The sequence below is a fragment of the Delphinapterus leucas genome, chromosome 4 (assembly GCF_059928025.1).
Source record: "Delphinapterus leucas isolate spDelLeu-1000000601 "Yukka" chromosome 4, BTC_Dleu_Yukka2, whole genome shotgun sequence".
In the NCBI taxonomy this organism is placed as follows: Eukaryota; Metazoa; Chordata; class Mammalia; order Artiodactyla; family Monodontidae; genus Delphinapterus; species Delphinapterus leucas.
In genome coordinates this window covers 85,652,164-85,661,151 of record NC_143132.1, presented here as the reverse complement: position 1 = coordinate 85,661,151, position 8,988 = coordinate 85,652,164, and the positions used below count along the sequence as shown (strand labels likewise).

General features: G+C 36.8%; 1 pseudogene; it reads left to right on the top strand.

Annotated features, from left to right (window-relative positions):
* The first annotated feature begins 1,714 nt into the window (after positions 1 to 1,714).
* Positions 1,715 to 3,004, top strand: LOC111175602 (actin-related protein 10 pseudogene; annotated as a pseudogene).
* The last annotated feature ends 5,984 nt before the right edge of the window (positions 3,005 to 8,988 follow it).

Below are 8,988 nucleotides of genomic sequence, written 5' to 3'. Positions count from 1 at the left end.
CACTGCATAAAAGTAAGTAATAATATACAGCAAGGTTTCTCAGCCTCAGAACTATTGACTTTTTAGAATGGGTCATTCTTTGTTGTGATGGGCGGATCTGTGCATTATGGAATGTTCAGCAGCATCCCTGTTCTCTACCCAATAGATGTCAGTAGTTCACCCTCTCCCAATTGTAACAATTAAAAATGTCTCCAGATGTTGCCGATTGTCTTGTGGGGGCAAAATTATCTTCACTTGAGAACCATTGGTATAGAGCTTTCCAATATGAAAAGCACTTTGATCTTCTCAATAATTCTGTTAGAGATTTTCTTAATCCTTATTTTACAAAAGAGGAAACCGAGGCTCAGAAAAGTAAAGTTACTTGCCTAAAGTCTCACAAGTAGTATGTGATGGAGATGGAATTCAAGCTCAGACAGGTCTTCTGAAGCCATATTGGGTGTTCTCTTTATTACACAAGTAAAAAAAAGATATTGTGTCATTCTGAATTGGACTACATCTACTTTCTTCCTCTGTTTCTTCTTCTGTTCTGTTGGGTTTCCTGGGCTTTACATTAATAGAATTGAACCAGAATTATTCTCAATGTCCCAAGGGGAACTTAATGTTCAGTCTTTTAGTAGGACATCAATTTCTCACTTGGTCTTTAGTCCCAGTAGCCCCAGCATTTGATATGTTGACCAGAGTAAATCAGGTTACTGTTGAGAGCTGTACAACTTTTTCTAGAAATCATCTTAGATTTTAGTAAGATGAAGAAACAGTTTTACTTCAGTAAGGTTGTAGATCTAGATTTCTCTTCAACTTAAACTTTCTTAATGCTTCAAGTCCACATTAACAATTCACTCTCAAAGGTTGGTTGATTTAAAAATGGATTTTTTTATGTCAAAATTTCTGGCCAGTCAAGAAGAGAAAAATTTTTTAAATATCCTCAGGTGCAAATAAAGAAATCCCTTTAAGAACCAACTTCATACTGGTCTGTGTTGGCACACTGAGACATATTCCATGACGACTGAGTACCAAGGCTAGTATTCAAATGTTTATGCTTCACCAAAATGAAACCTTTCTTACAATACCAGAAACAAAATGCAGCATCTCTTTGTCATCAGACAAAATAATTTAGTCAAATAAATAAATGGTCAGTAGCCTCTAAGATTTGTTTAAGTTCAAAGGTTCATTCATGATAGAACCTGTATTTAGGCCTGTACAGCAAGACAACGCTGTAGTAACAGAATTGTGATCTACTCATCGGACATTTCAATAAAGAGACTGAGGAGACTGTTCTGATTTCCTCTGTTAAAAAGGAAGATGGACGGTATGAACCTGCTAGTCACACAAAGAAAACATAGAGCTTCTGCTTTCAGATGCTAGTGGCATTTATAAGGCATACAAGGCATACAGAGTAACAGCAGTTTGGTGGTTTCTCAAAATGTTAAACATAGAATTGCTATATGACCCAGCAATTCCCCTCCTGGATATATATATCCAAAAGAACTGAAAACAGCGATTCAAACAAATACTTGTATGCAAAAGTTCATAACAGCATTATTCACAACAGACAAAAGGTGGGAAAAGTCCAAGTATCCATCAACAGATGAATGGATAAACAAAATGTGGCATATACAAACAGTGGAATATTATTTAGCCGTAAAAAAGAATGATGGGCCCTCCTAGAGCCGAGGGCTGTCGGCAGCCGAGGTCTGTCAGCGCCTGCCTCCTTACCGGCTTGTTTACTACCATGCTGCTGTACGAGGGCCTGGGGACCGGCAGAGAGAAAACGGCAGTCGTGATAGACCTGGGAGAGGCTTTTATTTACCAAGTGTAGATTTGCTGGAGAAACTGGCCCAAGATGCATAATTCCTAGTGTGATAAAAAAAAAAGCTGGCATGCCTAAGCCTGTCAAAGTTGTACAATATAATATCAATACAGAAGAATTATATTCCTACCTAAAGGAATTCATCCACATACTGTATTTCAGGCATCTATTGGTGAATCCCAGAGACCACAGAGTTGTGGTTATTGAGTCGGTATTATGTCCTTCCCACTTCAGAGAGACACTCACTCGTGTTCTTTTCAAGTATTTTGAGGTTCCATCTGTCTTGCTTGATCCAAGTCATCTAATGGCTCTTCTTAAACTTGGGATAAACTCTGCCATGGTCCTGGATTGTGAATATAGGGAAAGCTTGGTGTTACCTATATATGAAGGAATCCCAGTACTAAATTGTTGGGGAGCACTCCCCCTAGGAGGAAAAGCTCTTCACAAGGAGTTGGAAACTCAACTATTGGAACAATGTACTGTTGACACAGGTGCTGCTAAAGAACAGAGCCTTCCCTCTGCGATGGGTTCAATTCAAGAAGGTATCTTGGAGGACATTAAAGTGCACACTTGCTTTGTTAGTGATCTGAAGCGTGGACTAAAAATCCAAGCAGCAAAATTTAATATTGATGGGAATACTGAGCGTCCCTCACCACCCCCAAATGTTGACTACCCATTAGATGGAGAGAAGATTTTACATGTCCTTGGATCAATCAGAGATTCGGTTGTGGAAATCCTTTTTGAGCAAGATAATGAAGAGAAATCAGTTGCCACTTTAATATTGGATTCCCTTACGCAGTGTCCAGTAGACGCTAGGAAGCAACTAGCAGAGAATTTGGTAGTCATAGGTGGCACGTCTATGTTGCCAGGATTCCTCCACAGACTACTTGCAGAAATAAGGTATTTGGTAGAAAAACCAAAATATAAAAAACACTTAGCACCAAGACATTCTGAATTCATACTCCACCTGCAAAGGCTAATTGTGTAGCCTGGTTGGGAGGAGCTATTTTTGGAGCACTGCAAGACATACTTGGGAGCTGTTCACTCTCAAAGGAGTATTATAACCAGACAGGCCATATACCTGATCGGTGTTCTCTTAATAACCCACCTTTGGAAATGATGTTTGATGTCAGGAAGGCTCAACCACCTCTGATGAAGAGAGCAGTTTCCACTGAGAAATGAAAGTTTGATTAAAATTCAGCTTTGCTTCATTTCAAACATCTCATCAATTACAAGCAAACTGTTCAAAGTATATACGATGGTGTTAGAGACAACTTTAGTAGAAGTGAAAGCGTTTCTGCAATTATACTTCACATTAGTATTTAACCATTTTGCCTTTGGTGTAATGGTAGAATGGTAGCTGCTGCTTATTGAAATTGGTTGTATTTATATCAATAAAATATAGTAAAGCAGTTAATTTTGGAAGTTTGTAACATAGTTCATTTTTCAAAAAGAATAAAAACATTGTCCCTCCACAATTCACATAATCTGTCCTGGGCACTGGAGACTTCATTAATTTCATTGTGTTCAACAATTATTTTATTTAAAGAATAATGTAACCGTTTCCAGTTATTTCAAATATTAACATGGGTCTGTGTCTTAAAATCCTTTTGTTTTGATGTTTCTGTCCATGTAATAATAATGCTACTTTTGGGCTGAGAATGTTGGGTAGCATAGTTAAGCATTTGGTAAGGAAAATGGGGAAATGTTCACTTTTTAACTTTAAAAGACCTATAATAACAAACCCAAAACAATTAAGAAAATGGTAATAGGAACATACATATCGATAATTACCTTAAATGTAAATGGATTAAATGCTCCCACCAAAAGACACAGACTGGCTGAATGGATATAAAAACAAGACCCATATATATGCTGTCTACAAGAGACCTACTTCAGACCTAGAGGCACATACAGACTGAAAGTGAGGGGATGGAAAAAGATATTCCATGCAAATGGAAACCAAAAGAAAGCTGGAGTATCAATTCTCATATCAGACAAAATAGACTTTAAAACAAAGACTATTAGAAGAGACAAAGAAGGACACTACATAATGATCAAGGGATCGATCCAAGAAGAAGATATAACAATTGTAAATGTTTATGCACCCAACATAGGAGCACCTCAATACATAAGGCAAATACTAACAGCCATAAAAGGGGAAATCGACAGGAACACATTCATAGTAGGGGACTTTAACACCCCACTTTCACCAATGGACAGATCATCCAAAATGAAAATAAATAAGGAAACACAAGCTTTAAATGATACATTAAACAAGATGGACTTAATTGATATTTATAGGACATTCCATCCAAAAACAACAGAATACACTTTTTTCTCAAGTGCTCATGGAACATTCTCCAGGATAGATCATATCTTGGGTCACAAATCAAGCCTTGGTAAATTTAAGAAAATTGAAATTGTATCAAGTATCTTTTCTGACCACACACTATGAGACTAGATGTCAATTACAGGAAAAGATCTGTAAAAAATACAAACACATGGAGGCTAACGAAGTGATCACTGAAGAAATCAAAGAGGAAATCAAAAAATACCTAGAAACAAATGACAATGGAGACATGATGACCCAAAACCTATGGGATGCAGCAAAAGCAGTTCTAAGAGGGAAGTTTATAGCAATACAATCGTTTCTTAAGAAACAGGAAACATCTCGAATAAACAACCTAACCTTGCATCTAAAGCAATTAGAGAAAGAAGAACAAAGGAACCCCAAAGTTAGCAGAAGGAAAGAAATCATAAAGATCAGATCAGAAATAAATGAAAAAGAAATGAAGGAAACGATAGCAAAGATCAATAAAACTAAAAGCTGGTTCTTTGAGAAGATAAACAAAATTGATAAACCATTGGCCAGACTCATCAAGAAAAAAAGGGAGAAGACTCAGATCAACAGAATTAGAAATGAAAAAGAAGTAACTGACACTGCAGAAATACAAAAGATCATGAGAGATTACTACAAGCAACTCTATGCCAATAAATTGGACAACCTGGAAGAAATGGACAAATTCTTAAAAATTCACAACCTGCCAAGACTCAATCAGGAAGAAACAGAAAATATGAACAGACCAATCACAAGCACTGAAATTAGAAATGTGATTAAAAATCTTCCAACAACAAAAGCCCAGGACCAGATGGCTTCACAGGTGAATTCTATCAAACATTTAGAGAAGAGCTAACACCTATCCTTGTCAGACTCTTCCAAAATATAGCAGAGGGAGAAACACTCCCAAACTCATTCTACGAGGCCACCATCACCCTGATACCAAAACCAGACAAGGATGTCACAAAAAAAGAAAACTACAGGCCAATATCACTGATGAACATAGATGCAAAACTCCTCAACAAAATACTAGCAAACAGAATCCAACAGCACATTAAACGGATCATACACCATGATCAAGTGGGGTTTACTCCAGGAATGCAAGGATTCTTCAATATACGCAAATCAATCAATGTGATACACCATATTAACAAATTGAAGGAGAAAAACCATATGGTCATCTCAATAGATGCAGAGAAAGCTTTTGACAAAATTCAACACCCATTTATGATAAAAACCCTGCAGAAAGTAGGCATACAGGGAACTTTCCTCAACATAATAAACGCCATATATGACAAACCCACAGCCAACATCATCCCCAATGGTGAAAAACTGAAAGCATTTCCACTAAGATCAGGAACAAGACAAGGTTGCCCACTCTCACCACTCTTATTCAACATAGTTTTGGAAGTTTTAGCCACAGCAATCAGAGAAGAAAAGGAAATAAAAGGAATCCAAATTGGAAAAGAAGAAGTAAAGCTGTCACTGTTTGCAGATGACATGATATTATACATAGAGAATTCCAAGGATGCTACCAGAAAACTACTAGAGCTAACCAATGAATTTGGTAAAGTAGCAGGATACAAAATTAATGCACAGAAATCTTGACATTCCTATACGCTAATGACGAAAAATCTGAAAGTGAAGTTAAGAAAACACTCCCATTTACCATTGCAACAAAAAGAATAAAATACCTAGGAATAAACCTACCTAAGGAGACAAAAGACCTGTATGCAGAAAATTATAAGACAATGATGAAAGAAATTGAACATGATACAAATAGATGGAGAGATATACCATGTTCTTGGATTGGAAGAATCAACATTGTGAAAATGACTCTACTACCCAAAGCAATCTACAGATTCAATGCAATCCCTATCAAACTACCACTGGCATTTTTCACAGAACTAGAACAAAACATTTCACAATTTGTATGGAAACACAAAAGACCCTGAATAGCCAAGCAATCTTGAGAACGAAAAACAGAGCTGGAGGAATCAGGCTCCCTGACTTCAGACTATACTGCAAAGCTACAGTAATCAAGACAGTATGGTACTGGCACAAAAACAGAAAGATAGATCAATGGAACAGGATAGAAAGCCCAGAGATAAACCCACGCACATATGGTCACCTTATGTTTGATAAAGGAGGCAGGAATGTACAGTGGAGAAAAGACAGCCTCTTCAATAAGTGGTGCTGGGAAAACTGGACAGGTACATGTAAAAGTATGAGATTAGATCACTCCCTAACACCATGCACAAAAATAAGCTCAAAATGGATTAAAGACCTAACTGTAAGGCCAGAAACTATCAAACTCTTAGAGGAAAACATAGGCAGAACACTCTATGACATAAATCACAGCAAGATCCTTTTTGACCCACCTCCTAGAGAAATGGAAATAAAAACAAAAATAAACAAATGGGACCTAATGAAACTTCAAAGCTTTTGCACAGCAAAGGAAACCATAAACAAGACGAAAGGACAACCCTCAGAATGGGAGAAAATATTTGCAAATGAAGCAACTGACAAAGGATTAATCTCCAAATTTATAAGCAGCTCATGCAGCTCAATAACAAAAAAACAAACAGCCCAATCCAAAAATGGGCAGAAATCCTAAGTAGACATTTCTCCAAAGAACATATACAGACTGCCAACAAACACATGAAAGAATGCTCAACGTTATTAATCATTAGAGAAATGCAAATCAAAACTACCATGAGATATCATCTCACACCAGTCAGAATGGCCATCATGAAAAAATCTAGGAACAATAAATGCTGGAGAGGGTGTGGAGAAAGGGAGCCCTCCTACACTGTTGGTGGGAATGTAAATTGGTACAGCCTCTATAGAGAACAGTATGGAGGTTCCTTAAACAACTAAATATAGAGATACCATACGACACAGCAATCCCACTCCTGGGCATATATCCAGAGAAAGCCATAGTTCAAAATGATACATGCACCCCAATGTTCATTGCAGCACTATTTACAATAGCCAGGACATGGAAGCAACCTAAATGCCCATCCACAGAGGAATGGATAAAGAAGATGTGGTACATAAATAGGAAAAAAAAAAAAAGGAATGATGTTCTGATACATGCTAGGACATGAATGTACCTTAGAAACATGCTTAGTGAAAATAAGCCAGACACCAAAAGGCAAATATTGTTTGATTCCTTGCATATATAGAAGCGTCTGGAATAGGTAAATTCATAGAGACAGAAAGTAGATTAGAGGTTACCAGGGACTAGGGGAGGAAAGAAGGGGGACTTATTTCTTAATGGGTACAAATTTTATGTTTAGGATGATGAAAAACTTTTGGAACTAGGTAGTAGTGATGGTTGCACAACGTTCTGAATATAATTAATGCCAATTAATTAAACACTTAAACATGGTGAACATGGCAAATTTTATGTATATTTACCACACAAAAAAATAAAGGAAATACTTTATCTTATGTGACGGATTAAAGGCTAAAATCCCTAGTGCACAAACTGATTTGAAAACCATAAGGAAAAGCTCAATATCTCATCAAAAAATGGACAAAGGAAACAAATAGGCAATTTACAGAAGAAATCTTAATGACCAATAAATATATGAAAATATGGTAATATGGTCATCCTTGCTTGCAATAAAATAAAGAAAAATAAGATGTAAGTGGGGTGTACAAGTCCCCAACAATATTGTATTGCTGTCAATTTCTCCTATGAAAAAAAGGAGGTAGTGGGCACTATGAAATCAAAAGATACGGAGTGGATGAGTGGATTAAAAAACAGGGCCCAGCTATATGCTGCCTACAAGAGACTCACTTCAGAAGTAAGGGCACATAGAGACTGAAAGATGAAGGGATGGAAAAAGATACTCTATGCAAATGGAAACAAAAAGAAAGCTGGTTTAGTCATCTCATATCAGACAAAATAGACCTTAAAACAAAGATTATAATGAAAAACAAAGAAGGGTGTTACCTAATGATAAAGGAGTCAATCCATCAAGATATAACATTTATAAATATATATGCACCCAACTTAGGAACACCAAAAAATATAAAACAAATATTAAAAGACCTAAAGGGAGAAATTGACAGCAATACAATATTGCTGGGGACTTGTACACCCCACTTACATCAATGGCTAGATCATCCAGACAGAAAATCAATAAGGACACATCAGGCTTAACTGAGAGCACCTTAAATGACATGTTAGACCAGATAAACTTAAGAGATATATACAGAATATTTCATCCAAAAGCAGCAGAATACACATTCTTCTCAAATGTACATGGAACATTCTCTGGGATAGAGCATAAGATAGGCCACAAAAGTCTCAATAAATTTTATTTTTTTAATATTTATTTATTTATTTGGTTGCATCAGGTCTTAGTTGTGGCAGGCAGGCTCCTTAGTTGTGGCTTGTGGACTCCTTAGTTGTGGCTTCGCCAGCTCCTTAGTTGCGGCATGCAGGCTCCTTAGTCGTGGCATGCGAACTCTTAGTTCTTGCATGCATGTGCGATCTAGTTCCCTGACCAGGGATTGAACCCAGGCCCCCTGTATTGGGAGCATGGAATCTTATCCACTGTACCACCAGGGAAGTCCCTCAACAAATTTTAAAAGACTGAAATTCTATCAGGCATCACCTCTAAACCACAATGGTATGAAACTAGATATCAATTACAAAAATAAAACTGGAAAAATCACAAATGTGTGGAGATTAAACAACATGCTACTAAATAAGCAATGTATCATTAAAGAATCCAAAAAGAAATTTAAAAATACAGATAGACAAATGAAGACAGAAATAAAATATACCAAAGTTGATGGGATGCAGCAAAAGTGGTTCTAAAAA